The sequence below is a fragment of the Mirounga leonina genome, unplaced genomic scaffold (assembly GCF_011800145.1).
Source record: "Mirounga leonina isolate KUSES-001 unplaced genomic scaffold, KU_Mleo_1.0 Mir_173, whole genome shotgun sequence".
NCBI lineage: Eukaryota > Metazoa > Chordata > Mammalia > Carnivora > Phocidae > Mirounga > Mirounga leonina.
In genome coordinates, this window is record NW_023270447.1 from 90,628,231 (window position 1) to 90,645,615 (window position 17,385).

A 17,385-nucleotide genomic window follows, 5' to 3' on the forward strand; every position below is an offset into this window, starting at 1 on the left:
CTGTCTCTGAGGCCACCGTTCGGCCCGCACAGACCCGTTCTGAGGTTGGGGTGTGCAGCCGTGAGCAAGGAGACAGGACCCCTGCCCCCACGGGCTCACACTGTAGTGTAAACCTCGTTTCCCTGCACAACACCTTTCCTGCTGACACCCTTCCGGCGGCGGTGGTGGGTGTGGAGGGTGGCACACCCAGGGCAGCACTCTCCTGCGAGAACTTCCGGGATGACAGAAACGTTCTCTATCCACGACCAACACGGGGAGCCCCAGAACTGAGACGTGGCCAGGGTAACTGAGGGACTGAAGTTTAAGTTTTATTTTGTTTTAGTTAATGAAAATGCCGGCGTCCGCAGGAGGCTGGTAGCCCCCGGGCCGGTCAGCACTGCACGCCTGGATCTCCCTGCGGGTGCCCCTCCCCGCCAGCACATCCCCAGGTCAGAGCTGAGGCCGCTGTGTTTGGTCTGCACCCCCTCCAACGCAGGACACAGTAAGGCTGTGTTTGCTGGCTCCCGGGGCCTCCCTCCTTTTATTTTCCTTTTGTTTGCTAAACCAGGCACTTGTATTCTGACATTTTCCTCTGGATTCTTTCCTGTAGTAAGAAATATGAAATCAGTAAGTCCTAAGTCTGCCAAAACCACAGTTTAAACAAATCTTTCCTCATTGCCTTCCCGATTCAGAAAATCCCACTGTGGTGTCTAATCCTACCAGAACCATCTCCCAGGCCTGCCCTGCCCACGACTGTCCCGCCTGCCCTCCTCTCCGATACAAGACTGTCTACTAATGCTTGTGTGTTGTAGGGCATGGACCGTGGGCCAGGAACCCTCCCGCACGCTCTGCAGATACTAACTCGTTAGTTCTTTATCAGTCGTGCAACATACATTATTCATCCCATTTTTACAGGTGAAGAAACGGAGTTATGGAGCGCTTTGAGGGACGGCCTGAGACCCACGGCATAGGGGACAGAGAGCCAGGACTCGAACCCAGGCCGTAACAGAGGGGTGCTTGCTTTGCTGGGCTTCTCCCCGAGCCCTGAGCCCTGCATTCCTCTGTCAGGACCCAGCTTCTCTGGCACCTACAGAGGGTGCCCCTTGAAAGCTATGTCCCCTTTTCTGCACTGTGAGCTGTCCAGCGTTCCTGTCCTGCTTCCTGCAGCTGTCACCGTCCTCAAAAAGGGAGAGCCCCGTGGCTCTGGCCCTAAGTCTCACCTGCAGCTTTAAATAGTCCTGGCTCGTGCTTCTTCCGGGGACTGCCTCCTTCGCCCTCTGACCTAGGAGCTGAGACGCTGCCTCCCACCCCCTTAGGAGCCGTTCACCTGCAGATAGCCCTTTACCTCCTTCTCGCTGCTCTAACCTGGCCGGACGTCCTCACTCTCCTTGCTTCCCTGAGAGCCGCGAGTCCTGGAACCCCCCACTCCCCCTTCCCAACAGCCTGGCACCTTACCTAAGGTCTCCCCCTTCCTCCCGAGGGGACCCCTCTGTTGGAACCCCAAATCTGTGTGTCTGACCTCCTTTTGTCTTCCTTCTGCGCGCCTGTGTTTTTGAGAGACATTTGCAGGCATGTTCTCCAGCTCCCCGCTTCCCCCAGCAAAGCTGGTTCCTGGAGGCAGAAAGTGCGGGGCCTGAGCTTCCGCTCACTGTCTTCTCAGGGCTCGGGTCTGTGGCCCCCTGCGCCCCCGGCACTTCTTACGGGACGATGCTCATCGCTTCCCAGCCTCCCTCCTCAACACCTTCCCTGGCCTTCTGCAGAGCGGGTGGCACTGGGGCCTCAGAAATTGAAAGTCTTGATCAGAACTGATATGACTGAGAATCCAGGGTCCACCCGAGACCATCTGAGAGGGTGACTGGTGAGGACCCCGGGGCTTTCAGGTTACTGGAAGGCAATTCGAAAACAAAGGGAGGAAGGGAGGAGTATCATTCACCGTGTGCTCACTGTGTGCTGGGGGCAGGGGCAGCCAGAGCCCCAGGCTGGCTCTGTGCAAGCAGAACGTAGATGCTCCTGCAGTTTTAAGTCTTGCTCCCTGGCCTGAGAAGCACAGTTAAAAAGAGCAAAGATAAACAGCCCATCCCCTAATGCCTTAAAGTCTGTATACCCAAGGACTCTATCATCAAAGCCGTGCTTTCCCTGTGCTTGCTAAAAACAGCACAGGCTGAAGAGTGGCCACTGGCCTGTGGTTAAAGCCTCCATAAGCTGCAGTGACCTGCCAAGGTCAAGATCTGGCAGAGCCCGAGCAGATGCCGGCCTGAGGCCTTGCGTGGCCCGCTCCTGGCCACATGGAACTTTGCAGTTCCCACAATGTCAGAAACGTATGGGGGTGGGAGGTGGATGCCAAGGCCTCGGTCCACCTGCTCAGATGGGTCTCCATCATATCTGTGTTCCCAGATTTCATTCTCAGTCTCTTTCATCCATTCTTAGGAACGTAGCAAGTGATAGTCTCCCTCCCAGACCGCACCCTGAGTTCAGAGCTGGACACAAGAATCAAGTAGATAAAGGGCAAAAGGAAATCATCTTCATTTCTGGCAAGGCTGTTGGAGAAGGGGTGACTGGGGTGCTGCCAAATGGACTTGCTCCTAGTCCCAGACACCTGGCTAGGCCCAGGTCAGAGCCCCCTGCCTGAGTTTATAACACAGTTATAACCCACAGGAGAAGGGTCCAGGATCTGCCCCCTCTGCAGGCGGGGCTGGGGCACCCACGTCCACTTCCCCGTGCTGGGCTAACTAAAGCCTGCCCCCATAGATGCCCACGCCCTGGCCCCGAAACCTGAGAATACATGACCTCACATGGCCGAGGAGACTTTGCAGATGGGATGAATCAAGGACCTTGACACGGAGATTATCTAGTGGGCCCGTGGTCATGGAAGGGTCCTCACAGGGGAGTGGCGGAGGGTCAGTGTCTGCAAAGGGCGATGTGAAGGCGGACGCACAGGTCAGAGTGAGGTGGCCATGGGCCAAGGGGTGTGGACACGACCAGAAGCCGGAAAAAACAGAGAAGTTCTCTCTCCGGAGCCTCCAGCCCTGCCGCTCCATTTTTGGGTTTCCGGCCTCCAGACTGGAAGATAATACCTCTGTGTTGTTTCAAGCCACAACCTTTGTAGTAATTTGTTACAGTAGCAACGAGAAGCTAGAAGGAAAACCGAAACTCACTGACAAGCCACGCCCCCTTGTATGGAGGGGAGCGAATGTGTGGGAGGGAGAGCGAGGCCAGGAACAGCCATCCCCATGGAGAAAAGAGGGGTGATGTGTGAGAATCACTTCCCATCCTCCCCGTCCTGGGAGGATGGGTCTAGCTGCTTAAACAGAAGGAAGCCAAGGCCCCAGAGTGAGTGGTTTCCGCTCAGGACAAAGCAAAGCAGAGGACGACCCGTGCTTGCTCGAACGCTTCTGCCCTTCCTCCAGGTCCTGTAATGACATCTCAGGGCTGGCCTCTTGGGGAGGCAGAGCTCCAAGCAGCGGGTTCCGGGGTCGGGGAAGAGAGGCAGAGGCTCCTCGTCACAAGGTCACACAGCCTGGACAGTGCGCTCTGAGCTTTGCATGCGGATGTTGACCGCTCATTATTCATCCTAACCTATTTATGCCTCTTGATGGCGTGAGTCAATTCACACCCTAAGGACTTCTGCTGCCAAGTGAACGGTGCATTTTGTTTTCCCATTTGGCGGGTCACCCTCGCCTTGTCTTCCCCAGGATGCCCGCATCAGCACCTGGTCTGCAGGGAGATGGGGCTCGCGCTCTGCTCCCGTGATGACATCCCCCCCACCCCCGCCCCATGCCATGTGCTGTTTTCATCTGCTTGTTTACAACAGGTATTTGCTAAGTCCCTGCTCCGGTGGGGAGGATAAGGCACCAGACACGTCCCTACCCCCACAGAGCTCATGGCCTCGTGAGCAGGGGCAGAACAGGAACATGTGCTCACAGTCGAATGCACGTGTGGCTCGCCTGCTGAGCGGGGTGCAGGCTTGGGAACCCCAAGACCCTGGTTCGAGTGTCCCTTAGAAGCTGCTGACTTCGGGCCTGTGTCGACCTCTTCGGCAGCAGGGGCAGCTCACAGCACCTTCCCCAAGCTGCACGATGACAGTGGCCCCCCAGCCTGGGAGCCCTGCTGGAATGGGAATTGGGGTGGGGGGACAGGGGAAGTTTTGCTCCCAGGACCCGTCTCCACCCACCCCTCCTGGTCCCTCCCCTTCCCATGCAGATACCTAACCACCCACTGTCTTTAGCACTACTTAACCCTTTCTTAGGTGTGACCCTGGGAGGACCAGGTTTCGCCCTTTGGTTATTAAAGATTAAATGGAGAGTAGTTCAAAGAGCATCAGAGACCCTCTACGTGTGGTCATTTCTCCCTCTGCTGCCCTCCCGAGAGCAGGGCTTTGCTGTTTGCAAACTGTAGTGTGCTTGGGAGTCACTGAGTGTGTTAAAATACAGATTCTGACTCAGTAGGTCTGGGCCAGGGGGTGGTGATCTGCATGGTTTAACAAGCTTGGGCTGATGCGGGGCCAGGGACCCCACTCTATGTAGCAAAGTCCTAGGGAGGTTGGTGCTGGAATTATCATGCTTGTGGGTGCACTTTCTTGTCTTCGTGACCCTGGGACCTGAAACAGAGCCACTGCATAGTCAGAACTCCATACACGTTTCTGTGGGCAGGTGGGCAGCAGTTGGAGTATTTCCAGACAGAGCGGACCCCACCTCGGTATATGAGGACAGAGGGGACCCCGCCCATTTAGGGTGGGGATGCTTGCCCCTCCCCCCAGCCTAGAGAATTTGGAGGCTCAGCCAGTGTTGGTCATCTTGTCCCCTGTCCCCGACTTCTCCCTGGAGGTCCATCTGGCCCAGGTATCCATCCTGACTCTGCCTCTCCCCTGGTGAGTAGGTCTGGAAAAGTTACTTGACTTTTCTAAGCCAGTTGCTTTATCCTTAAAATGATGGTACTCCTTATCTCTAAGGGATGCCATAGGAATCACAGGGACAGTGTGCTAAGCAAGGGGCTGGGGGTGTGAAACACCCTTTTTATGTGTAAGCCATTTACCTTGGATACCTTGCCCACCACTTATCTTAACCCAGGCAACTCCAGATTCAGGAATCACCTGGGAGTCTCCTCCACCTGGAAGCCTGCCCTGATTTCCCCAGGATGGATCAGGTGTTCTTTCTCCATGCCCAATGGTGAGTGCATTATACCCCCCTGCCCAGTGACTGGGCTCCTGCAGGTCCCTCATGATGGTCTGCATCTTTAGCACTCAGCTCAGCACCTGGCACTTAGGGAATGCTCCTTAGTGAAGAACCAACGAAGGAATGGACTTCCCTGAGGAACTTAGTCTAGGAGAGTAGAGAAATGGGGAAGAAACTGAGGCCACTGGCAGAATTGGGGCCCCTGAAACTCTTGGGGCTCATTAAGCAGCTCCCAGAAGAGAAGAAGCAGGTATTGACTCAGTTTCAGTTCTAGGTTTAAGGGAGAGGTACTAAAGAGATATTCATTGTTTTTTTCTAGTTTGACCCAGTCGCTTCCCTAGGGCCGGGCCACACTAAGACTTGTCTAGAAATGGGGACTGAATTTTGGCCATCATGTCTTCTGTGCCGACTCAAGAGAATCCAAACTTGTCAGTCATCATAGAAAGAATGTGGCATCCTTCAATCCCTCCCAACACTATTAGGAAGGACACTTTTCCTGGCAACCTCCTATTCATCCTTCAAGACCCAACTCAGATTGCCCCTTACCTCCACCCCATATATATAAGACCCTTTGCATTTCCCAATTCTCTCAGGGCAAGTTTAGGGCCTATATGTTCATGATCCCCACTATAGTGGAACCCCCTGAAGACAGAAACCAGACCTTGAATCTTCAGGACTTTACTAGGGTTTGGCATACAGTAGTTGCTCAATAAATGTTTGCATGCATGGATGTTACTTTGTGCCTTTCACATTCTACCTGATGGGCACCAAATGAATCCCCTTCTCTTTATGTGGTTCCTGCTGATTAGATTTTCAAAAGCTCCTGTCCTGCCCCTCGGGCCCCCGGACACGCCCAGACATTCAGCTCCTGGGGGTATAGGGCTGGGGGGGGCGGTCAGAGTCAGCCCGTGGCATCCCTCTGACGTGCTCATGCAGATAGAGGTTTGGAACGCATAGTCGGGATTGATTTTCGTCTTTATGATTTAGGCGGCGATTGATTTCCTCAGGTAGAGGCTTTGCTCTTAATGAAGTGAGGGTCGCTCAGCTCCATCCAGACAGGATTACGTGCAAGGGCAATAACCCTTCTGGTGACAGCTTCTCTCTTTTTAAAATATATATAATGCCATGAAAATAACTCAGCCGATGAGGCGAGGTATGATGTGAAGTGGGTGGTGACATTACATTGGTCTGCATACCATTTTCTCACCACTGGGGGAAGATGTTGTTAGAAGGATTGTACTATTATTGGTTTTTGTTTTGTTTTTTACACCTGGGAGCAGTGCACAGCGTTGATTTAGAAAAAAGGGATGAAATATTTAAGTTAGCAGGAGAATGTTTTAGATGTGCTTTCCTTTAGCTGAAGCCTAAGAGCTTGGCAGAGACCGAGACCTCCCTGCAGGATTTGAGGCTGTTCCTCAAGACGAGGGGTGGGCAGGGCTCTCCCATACTGGGACCCTGCAGGCTCCCCCATGTGGCCTCGAGGCGGGGTTCCTGTGCATGAGTGCTGTTGGAATTGTTCATTTTCCAGAAAATGGGGGGAACCTGCTTCCAGACATCTTCATCTCATCTTGATGAAGGACCTGTGCCCTTGGATGTGTTTTCTATTTGAAGTCGGTCCCTAAGCCCATTTTGCTCAAGGGGTTCACACAGTCCCATTCGTCCTTCACTGGGATCATTCAGGTTTTAGTGCTGAAATCCAGCTGGAGACCCCTCAGTCCCCAGGCAAACTGGGACGGGTGGTGAGCGAGCGGACGCTTAGACAAGCTCCTGAGAGGGAGGAAGAGAGGATGAAGTGCAGGTGTCTCTGATGCAGGTAAGAAAGGTGGGGTGAGGACGCGGGGTGGTGGAAAGTAGGCCCCTTGCTCCAATCTGAAATGCAGCGACAGAATAGCCAAGCATCCTCAGAAAGTCGATATAAATGTTAAAGAACTTGGTTTTGCAGGACTATGTGGTTTGGAGACAAGAGATTCAGCAGAGGGTCGTCCAAAGCTGCGGTTGGAGCATCAAGAAGTGCCCCGAGGAGCTCTAGACGTGGCTCCCACCTCAGGCTCCAGGAGCCCCACCAGGTGTGATCACAGGACCTGCTGGATCCAGGTCCCTGTGCTGCCCCATGGCTGTGATCCTCATCCTCTGGAGACAGGAGCCCTGCCCCAGAGCTATGACATCTGACCCCGGGGGCGGGGGGGCTGTGTGTAGGACCAGCTGTCTCCTCCTCTCCCCCCTGCTTTTGTCATCATGAAGCATTTCGGGAGATGGACCTGTGGGCAAGGTGAGTGCATCAGAGATGATCCCAAGTCAACACTAACTCTGTGCCATGAAGAGTGCCCGAAGCGAGCTGGGGAGGTGGCCCTTCTGTCCAGTTCTTCGTAGTATTACACGAGCAATGTTGGTGTGCCAGGTACCCCAGATATGCAAGAGTTGCCTCCTGCCCTGAGCCCTGGCCAAGCGGCAGGTGTGGCTACCATTTGGAGAAGAGAGAGGGAAGGAAGGTGTTGGGAAGGAGGGGCTGGCACCCCGTGTTAGATTCTGGGACAGTGGGGAAGCAGACAGGAGCGTTCTGGGCGAGGAACCCTGATGGATTCGGGGGTCAGTGAGCAGACCAGATTGGAGGAAGGTGAGTTTGGAGGGGTGTGTGGGCCTCCACGGGCACAGCCCCGAAGGACAGAGAAGTCAGTCTCACTCCCTTACGGGGCGTAATGTGTAATTAGGGTGACTGGCCTTCAGAGTGTGCCTGGGACTGAGGAGCTCCCGGGACGTGAACACACACTGGGGGCCAAAGCAGCTGTTTTGGGCAAATGGGGCCCAGTTGGTTCACCCCATGAATATCCCGATCGGTCTTCAGACAAGGAACAGATGGCCAGAGAAGTCCCCAGGCTCCTGACATCCACAGCTGTGCTCCTTCCCGCTCTCTGTGAGGGACCGTGCTGTGGTTATGGGGGGGGACACGGGCGGGGCTTCCCGAGTGGGGTGCCGGTGAGGCCCTGGCCATGTGCTGACCATGTGGGGCTCACCGGCTGCTGGTGGGCTTGCCATCCTCCCTCACCCCTCTGGGGCCATAGTCTCTGTTCCTTCTCCACCAAACGCATCAGGGAGCATTCGCCTTCTGCATTAGAGATTTTGGCTCTGGCTATTACCAACTTTCTTAAAATGAGAGTCGGGAAGATGGGATGGCCTGCGAGATGGTTGAGAGCTTTTAAGGAGATTGCACCAATTGGAGCCCTAATTAATGTTTGTTTTATGATGTTCCAGGGAATGATCTCTCAATAAGATAATGCAAATAGAATTAAAACAAGAAGTGTATGTTCAGTTTAAACAGTGGGTATAAACAGATGCATTACAAAGTAGCCTGTTGGAAGATGTTATTATAAGAAGGGATATTGCTCTTTCTGCAATCTGTGCTTGGTAATCATTTCATTAATTGTAAACAGACACGATTGGGTGCCTGGTTCCCAGCTCACCGCAAGAACAGGGGTCAGAGAGGAGAAAGCCCTTTAGGCACGGATGCTGATTCCCAGGTTCTGGGAATCAGGACGTGGACATCTCTGGGGGGACATTATTCTGCCTCCCACAGGCCATGCACACATTTTGCCTTGGAACACAGCCAGCTTGCTTTTGAGGCATAGAAGGTTCTGGAACAGGGGACCCTGAGGTTTGGTCTCAGCAATGTCACTAACTTGGTGTTCAGCCCTGGGTGTGCTTGCTCAGCCTCTCTGAGATGCAGGTTACCGTCCTTTCGGCAGGAACGAAACCACTTGCCCTGACTGTGTCACCCCGGGGAAACAAGACAAGGAGGCGGACTTGGAAGTGCGTCAGAAAGCATAAACACTATACAATGAGCCATGCAGCACTCCCAGCATTTCTGGCATTGAGCAATTTTAGCGCATTGTCTCCAAAGCCCAAGCTCCAACTGGTCTTCAGCAGGAGCACCCCTACGGGTCTCCAGAATATTCTTTCCATCTGCCAGTTCCCATCCCACCCTAGCACGGGCACAGGAGAGCTTGGAATGATGATCCTTTTAGGGAAGAGCTCACCCTCACTCGTGCTTTGGGGTGGATGGCCAGACTTGTGTGCAGGTTCTCAGCCCTTTGGCCATGGGACACTGCCCGAGTGGGGCACCTTCTTGAGGCAAGGCCACCACAGTCTCTGTCCTGTTGGCCCAGCAGCTATGCGAGTCACCATTTGAGTTTTGGCAAATACAAACACGCGTAACTCAAACCCTACCAAAACCCCCAGAACGTCGCCTCCTGCCTCTGCCTCTGCCTCGTCTGTCCAGTGGTGCCCAGTGGCCAGAGTTTTTAAGGTCACAGGTGAGGTTCGCCTATCCTAGAGCTTCATGCGACTGGATCCACGTGGTCTGCGCCTGGCCACTCTTGCCTAGCACATGTGGTTGCGTGGATCGGCACTTCCTCCCTTTTTGTGGCAGACTAGTATTCCATCGGGATCAGGCCCGTTTGTTCATCTGTCCTCCTGCTGACGGCCCCCGGGGTCTGCTGCCAGTCTTGGGTTGTTCTGAGTAAAGCAGCCACGTGCATGCTGGTGGAAAACGAAAACCACCGGTCTGCTTGGTTCCCAATGTGTTTCAGCCGGATGCTGCTCCCCAGCTCAGGAAGGAGACCCAAGCAGTAGCCCCGGGAGTGACAGCGCCCCACAGCCACACTGTCTAAGGGGAGTTGCTCGTGCTGGGATGGGAAGGGGGTGCCCGGGACTCATCGCAGGGCAGGTGGGTGTGTCCTCTGAGGGCCACGTTCCGACCTGGGGGCTGCGACCACCTGGGCCCCTGTCCTGTCTCCTGGCCCGGGCTCCCGGGCCTCGCTCCATGTTTGCTTATATATTTATGAGCCCAGCAATTGCTGCTTCCGGCACACTATTTACTTAACAACATAACAGTAATTGTAGGATAATTGGGCTGCAATGAAGGAACAGCCAGGATCTGTGCAGTAAGTGGATAATAAAAACCAGGGTTTATGTGTTCTGTTCCTGGGAAGATTTATGGCCTTAATATTGCATTATGTAACTAATCATTTCCAGTTCAGCATGGCCCGTGACTTGCACTGAGACCCTCAGCCAGCTCAGGGGTAATCAGGGAACAGGAAGAAGCACCAAGCCACGTGGCTTCCCGGCTAAGATCCGTGGATTCAAGCCTCCTTCATCTTGGACAGGAAGAGGGAGGCAAGGAAGGACCTTGCTGCACCGTCCCTTCCTTCCGGCCTCGGCTGCCCCATTTCTAGCAGACAGCAGGGCATCAGGGTCCCTTTCTGGTGACAGGGTGCAGGGACCCTGACATTCTCAGGCCCCACACCACACCCTGGGCATCTGCAAGGAACTCTGTCCTCTAAGTCTTCTGAGCAGGGACACCTTGTCTCCAGTTTGTTTCAAGGTGTGAAGCATAGGAGCTGGAGGCTGGGAGGCCAGCGAGCACCCCCTCCTCACACCCTCCCCAGCCACATTAGACCAGGCACTCAGCTCCAGAGGTGGACAGGGCAGCGAAGAATCACGCATTTCACCTTTGCATCCTGCAGTGCAGGGGCAGGAAGCCAGGACCTCGGCCCCCCTCTGCTCCAGGCGTTGCCTCAGTGTCCGAGAGAAGGGGACCCAGGGGCTCGAGCCATACGCCAGCACTCACGGCATCCTTCCTGCGAGTCACCAAGTCCATGTTGTGTCCGATGGGCAGAGCCAACCACTGTGGATAATGGTCTGCCCGCACCCTCATGCTCGTGGTCAGTGACTCAGCTGTGTTCTCTTTGTGAGCTTCATCAGCATTCGCTCCGATTGGAGCCCTTTCTTAAACACATCGGACTCCGATACAACAATGTCAAAATGGGCCACACTTTTTTGTTGCATGACCATCCTGGATCCTGGTACAAGTTGGGGTGACGGGCGATGCTGATGCGCACCTAGTGGGAGTGTTAAGTTAGCAATTTAAGGGGATTTCTGAAAGTTTGTATTTTTTGAGCAATTAATTTTATTTCTGGGAGTCCACCCTGAGGAAATAGTAAAAGGTTAGACAAAATGTGTGTAACACATGTTCATCACTATGATCTCAAATAGTCTCCCAAAGCCTAAGTGATGTGTTGCATACCTTGGAAAGTGTGGGTGTTACACGGACGTGTGCATTTGCTACAACTTAAGATCTGTGTGACTCGGGCATGGCATACACATTTTGGCTACAAAAGCCAAACTGGTGAACACCCATTGAGCTGTAGTTAGTGGGTTTGCTTATTACAGTGATATGGGTTAACCGTTGCCAAAGTATTTTCTCTTTATTCTAATTGTGAGCAGATGAGTAAGTATATCAAGGAAAACGTGAGCTCAGTCTCTCACTGATGGGAACGGGAGTTGCAAATGCGGACAGGAGGAAGATTAAAATTGTGGATTGGGGTTGGAGAAATCAGTGGGAATTCATTTCTGTGTTGATAGAAACAAACACACACACATATAATATGTCTACATAGGCATATACACGTGCATAAATAATACACATAGACACATATCTATATATACTAATATCATGTAGATTTATATGAGTATATTTACGTTCATTCTGTTACCAGCACTGAGATCTTATTTCTAGGACCATTCTCCATCCAAAGGAACCAGGACTCCTTGGAGAAAAGCCTGACTTCAGGTCTGAGACAGGGAAAGCACAGGGATAATCTGGATTCTCTTGTTGCATCAGAAAGGAAGAAAGTTCTCCAAGAGGGGTGCATTGTGAAAGGACACCGGGCCGGCTCCTGGGGGCTGTTGCTGGACCAGTCTTGGGCAATCTGCACGCCGAAATAAGTGACAATAGAGATGGATTATAGTTTGTTGAATAAAATAAAACCCATGGAAGAATGAAGCAGGGGAAATCGGAGGGGTAGACGAACCATGAGAGACGATGGACTCTGAAAAACAAACAGGGTTCTGGAGGGGAGGGGGGTGGGAGGATGGGTTAGCCTGGTGGTGGGTATTGAGGAGGGCACATTCTGCATGGAGCACTGGGTGTTATGCACAAACAATGAATCATGGAACACTTCATCTAAAATTAATGATGTAATGTATGGGGATTAACATAAGAATAAAAAAAAAGTTAAAAAAAAAATAAAACCCATGGATCCATACTGACAGAGGAAAGTAAATAAGCCAGGGAGGAGGGAGAGGTCTCCTCACATTAGAACCCTCCCCGAGAAGGGATTCAGAAAGCCGGTCGGTGGTCGGTGCTGAAACCACGGGCTGAACATTTGGCAGCAAACAGGATATTTATGGAATCACAGTATCTCCCCACAAATTACTTATTAATTGTGGAAGGAAGAGGTAATTTGACCGTGGAGAGACCCTTCACAGGGAGGTCGAAGATTCGTCCCGAAGATTTGGGACGACAGGTGCCTCCTGCCCCGGGGCAGTGAGGGGGCTGCCACCCCACCTGCCCGTCACTGATGAAAAGGGGAACTTGGATCTGACCGTGAGAAAGCACCAACACAGAGAGTCATCCCACAGTAACCAGCCTTAGCTCTCTAGAAACGTCAAGGTCAAGGAGAAAGAAGGGGAGGGGACTGCCTGAGGTTGAAGAGACCTGAAGAGACAGGGGAGCAGCGAGAAGGCGGGGGCCTGCGTCGCAGGGGCGGGCTCGGCTGGGGCGAGGCCCAAGTGTGCCCCAGGGTTAAATGTCCTGATTTGGACACCTGGGCTTTTTCTCCTTGGGAAAGATGGAGGGGGAGGGGCGGTGGCAAAGGGGCCAAGTGTAAGCGTTGGTGAATCTGCGTGAAGGGTCTGTGGGTGTTCCTTGCACCATCTTTCCTGCAGGGTTGAAATCACAACCAAATCCAAGTCTGGGACGGACAAATCTGGCAGAGAGCGTTTCTCTAGACGAGGATGGGGACGAAGGGTCTCAGAGGAAGAGAAACAGGTGAAAGGCCTCCAAACCCAACGTAGGGGATGTCTGGCATGGCGAGCCCGCAGCACCTGTCCAGATGTGCCAGGGTCAGCCCTGGGCCCAGAGCAGGTGTGGGTCCTGCCTCCGGCGGGCATCAGGGCATCAGAGAAGGCCTTCTGGAGCAGGTGACCTCAGGAGCTGCCAGTGGAGGCGGAGGGGGCCTGCAGCCTCCTTGAGGGACGGTCTGCTCGTGTTCCCCGCTGAGCTGTCCTCTTGCACTACGATGTTCCCTCCAATTTGCCCTCCTACGTGGAAGGAAGCAGGAAAACTGCAGCTCCATTGGAGTCCTCCTGGGCCAGCGGGCGACTGGCTGTGCTTTGTACCATTTCCCTGGTATGTTAATGCACATCTGTGGAACGCCACCCCTCCTCCCCAAGGCCTTGGGGAGCAACTGCAATTGTTCTGCTTTTCTTTTTTCTTTTTTTTCCTTCTTTTTAATGACCCCCTTGGTTACTGGCCTGGCAACTCTGAAAGCTGAGATTCAAGAGGCTCCTGGGAGAATGAGAAAGCAAATCTCTGGGAGGGAGGTAGCCGCGGGCCAGAGACTTGTGAACAGCAAGTGCTATCCAGCTGGGATGCCATGATAGGTCGAGGCAAGGAAACCTAGATGACCTTGCCCAGCAAAGAAAGAGCAGGTACGGCTGAAGGGGACGTTGATGTGAGCCCGAGGTGGGTGTTCAAAGATGCGGGAAGGCTGGCTGAAGACCAGAGAGGGCCTGTCTGCCCAGCCCGGACCACGACCGGCACCTCCACCCCCACCCAGGTCAGGGCTGCACCACGGGAGCACCCACCCCGGCTCAGGCATCCAGAGCGCTGCCCCACTGGCCAGGGGAGGGGGCAGAAGCCTTTGCAGATGCTGTGACAGAGTCCTGAAGGCTCCCAAGCCGGTGGCTCCTACACATGATTTGATACAGGGCCCATCCCCTGTGGTCGTGTGGGGTCCCCGAGCCCCGCAGAGGCAGCTCTCCCAGTTCGGGGTCTTCCTTCCTCCACCAGTTATTCCTGAAAAGCCTCCGAAGGCCTGGGTCATGCCAGGTGCATGCTGCGAGCCTGGGGGCAGAAGGCTCACACCTCTCCTTTGCAGAGCGGGTCTCCTTGGATAGGATACTAAGGCTGTGACCTGCTGAGGTTCATTCTTGTGGAGTCGAGGGGCCTCCCGCTCGCACCACTCCTGGCTGCAGCAAACAAGCAAGCATTCCAAGGGGGCAGAGAAATTCACGGCAGTGTGGTGAGCTCACCCCTGGGAGGCCTGAACCCAGGCGGGGCTACTCTTCTCTAAGCCACCTTCCCCCCCATCCGTCAGAAAACTCGCCCCTCCTGATCCCCAGGGAATAGTAACCGTAAGGTCTGTGCTGAGAATATTCAACTGGAAAAGCATCAGCTCCTGTAAAACAGCGATTCATCCATTGCTTGACTCATGTATGTGCTCGTGCAGCGGACCCTGCAGGCATGGTGGGGCGGGTGCCCAGCCCCCCTGCAGGAGGAGGACTGGGGATGTCAGCAGCACCTAAGGCTGCCCTGGGCCTTGGTTCGTCTCCACCCATAGCCCTTCCATTTCCAGATACCCGGTTGGTATTTGAGGGTCCAAGAGCCCTAAAAGGAGCTGCTGAGGTTTCTGCAAGTCCAGCTTCTGAGCCCCTGGTCCTCTGCTGGTCTCTGGCCTCAAGGAAGAAGATAGCAAAGCAAATGAGCCCTGCGTGGGCTGGCCTCCCAGGCGGCCCTCGGGGCAGCCTTGCTAAGCAGATGGGTCTCTGAGCTCACGGACTATTTTCCTTCTCATTATTTTCCCCAATGAGTCAGTTGGGGAATGTGGGGTCCGCAGGATAGCCTGCTTGTCTTGAACGCCTTTGCCTGACACCCCGAACTGCTCCATCCCCCTCACGGGAGCTGCTTCCAGCTCACGAGATCACACAAGCCAGCGGGCGACCCGGAGAGGGCCAGGTGTGCGGGGTCGGGAGGCCCTGGACCCAGGCAGGGGCACCTGGTCACAGTCACATTAGCAACATAGGGAGCGGAGACAGGACATCGGGAGACCCGCTGTTCCCAGGGAAAGCCTCCACCACCGTGCCAGCAGCAACAACAGCATGTGCGTGAGTGTCCTTGGGCCTCACTAACAAAGGACCACAAACTGGGGCCTCCAGACGATAGGAATTTGTTCTTTCACGGTCTGGAGGCCCGAAGCCCAGAATTAAGCTGTCAGCAGAGCCACGCTCCCTCTGTAAGCTCTAGGGGAGAACCTTCCTGCCTCCTCCAGCCTCCGGTGACCCCTGGCATCCCGTGGCTTGCAGACACATCGTTCCAACCTCAGCATCCGTCTTCACATGGACTCGCCCTGTGTCTGTGTCTCCTCTTTCTCTTAGAAGGCGCTCCCCATTGAATTTAGGGCCCACTCAGATAATTGAGGATGATCTCACATGCACATCCTTAACTTAATCACATCTGCAAAGACGCTTTTTCCAAATAAGGTCACAGTAACAGATTCTGGGGATCAGGACAGGGACATATTTTGGGACCACCATTCAGTGCATTACCAAGTAGGTATAGATCCTTCAAGGGTGGAGCCGGGGTGTTGATGAGACTGGGAGAGCACTCAAGAGCAGGAAGGGATCACAAGAGAGCAGGTGGGAACACTCAAGGGCAGGGAAGGAGCACTTAGAGAGCTGAGGAACCTGAACATGCTAGGGAGCTGAGAAACCTGAACATCTTGCCTGGTGTCCATTTGCCCAGGGTGGGGGTGTCCTGCATGCGTCCAGGCCAGGAAGAAAGGGCTTTTTCATGCCGGTGGGATCTGCATGCAGCAAGGTTCTGGGAGTTTGTTCGGGAGGGATCTGGGCTGACAGGTCGGGCTCTTCCTGCTGTGAGGGCACAGATCTCGGGCAGGGGCCTGGGGATCAGGGGCCATCACACTCCATGGGGGAGATGAGGGAGGGACAGGAAGGACGGTGAAAACTGCAGGGACCCCGAGGGTTGATGGAATGTCTTTTGTATTGCACGCATGGCCAGGCCACTCCTTTGAAAGCCAGGGTGGACAAATGTCTGATTCCTCTTTATACAAGATTGAGTTGTTCATGAGGCAAACAGATTCTTGGTGGGATCAGGGATGGAGTTAAAATCTATAAAAGCAGAGCCGTGGGAGAGAGCTGGCTGATTTCCAGTCGGATATGTCCGTGTCTGCCTCGGTTCCACCCAGGGTCTCATTTTCAGGATTTACTGTTGATTGTGAGCAAGGTGCGGCAGGAGGGAGAGGATCATTTTCTCTGCAGCAGGAGGCTGGGGCTCCCAGCAACAACCTTTTGCTGCCTCCTCATTTCAGGAGAGCTGTGGTTGCCTGAGTCAGACCCCTTGCTAGTTGGCTTTCTGTCCTTGGTTGGGCAGACACGCATTTCTTACTTTATTGCAGGGATTTTGCTGGGTGACTCAAAGCCAGGACCACGCGATAGATTCCAGGCATCCGGTATCCACAAGCTGCATCCAATTCAGGCAGTAACAGTGGTGCAGCATGCTGGCCCTCCTCCTGCTCCTCCTCCTCCTCTTTCTCCCCTGCCTCTCTCCACCTGCTGCCCCACAGGATATTCTCCTGGACGTGTCTTCATCGGGCAGCTGATGTTCACCTTCTCCTCCGAGGGTGGACACACATCAGAACTTTTCCTTAGCGCATCCATCCTGATGGCCAGCTCTTTTGGGGTAATGTGGGGGAAGTTCAGTAATTGATGCTAAGGGAGGAAGAACTCGGGGGCTGAGTCTTGGTATGGACCTACCCCTAACCGTCACTGGGAGTAGAGGATGAACAGGTTTGCAACCTCTGTGGGCCACGGTTTTCTTCTCTGTGGTCTGGGGCTGTATGAATGCTCTCTGGTCCTTCTGGCAGCAAGTTCCTTCACATCTCTTGTAAATGCCCACCTTGTTAGACATAGGACAAGCAGCCTTCTTTGTTACGCAGTAGAGTGGATTATCAGTTCCTTTTCTTAGATGCCATTGTATCCCTGTCATTCAGGGGTCAGGCTGCACTCTACCTGGGATCCCTGTCACCTGCCCTCCACCCAGACCTGCCTAAATGCTCCAGGCCACCTCTTATGTGAAGCCCCCCTTGGTTGTCCAGCCTGCAACCCTATCCTCAGCTGTCTGCAACAAGGACATTGTCTGGCTGTGAGTTCAGCTGAAAAAGTGAAGGGATGAATGAATGAAAGAATAAGCAGATGAATTCACTAAAGGATTTTACTGATGAAAATTCACTCACCCAAGCATGATTGAGAGTGCTTGTCGTATGTCACTCAAAAGTCCCATCACATTGTGGATTAAATCCCTGCCCTCCTGGAGCTTACA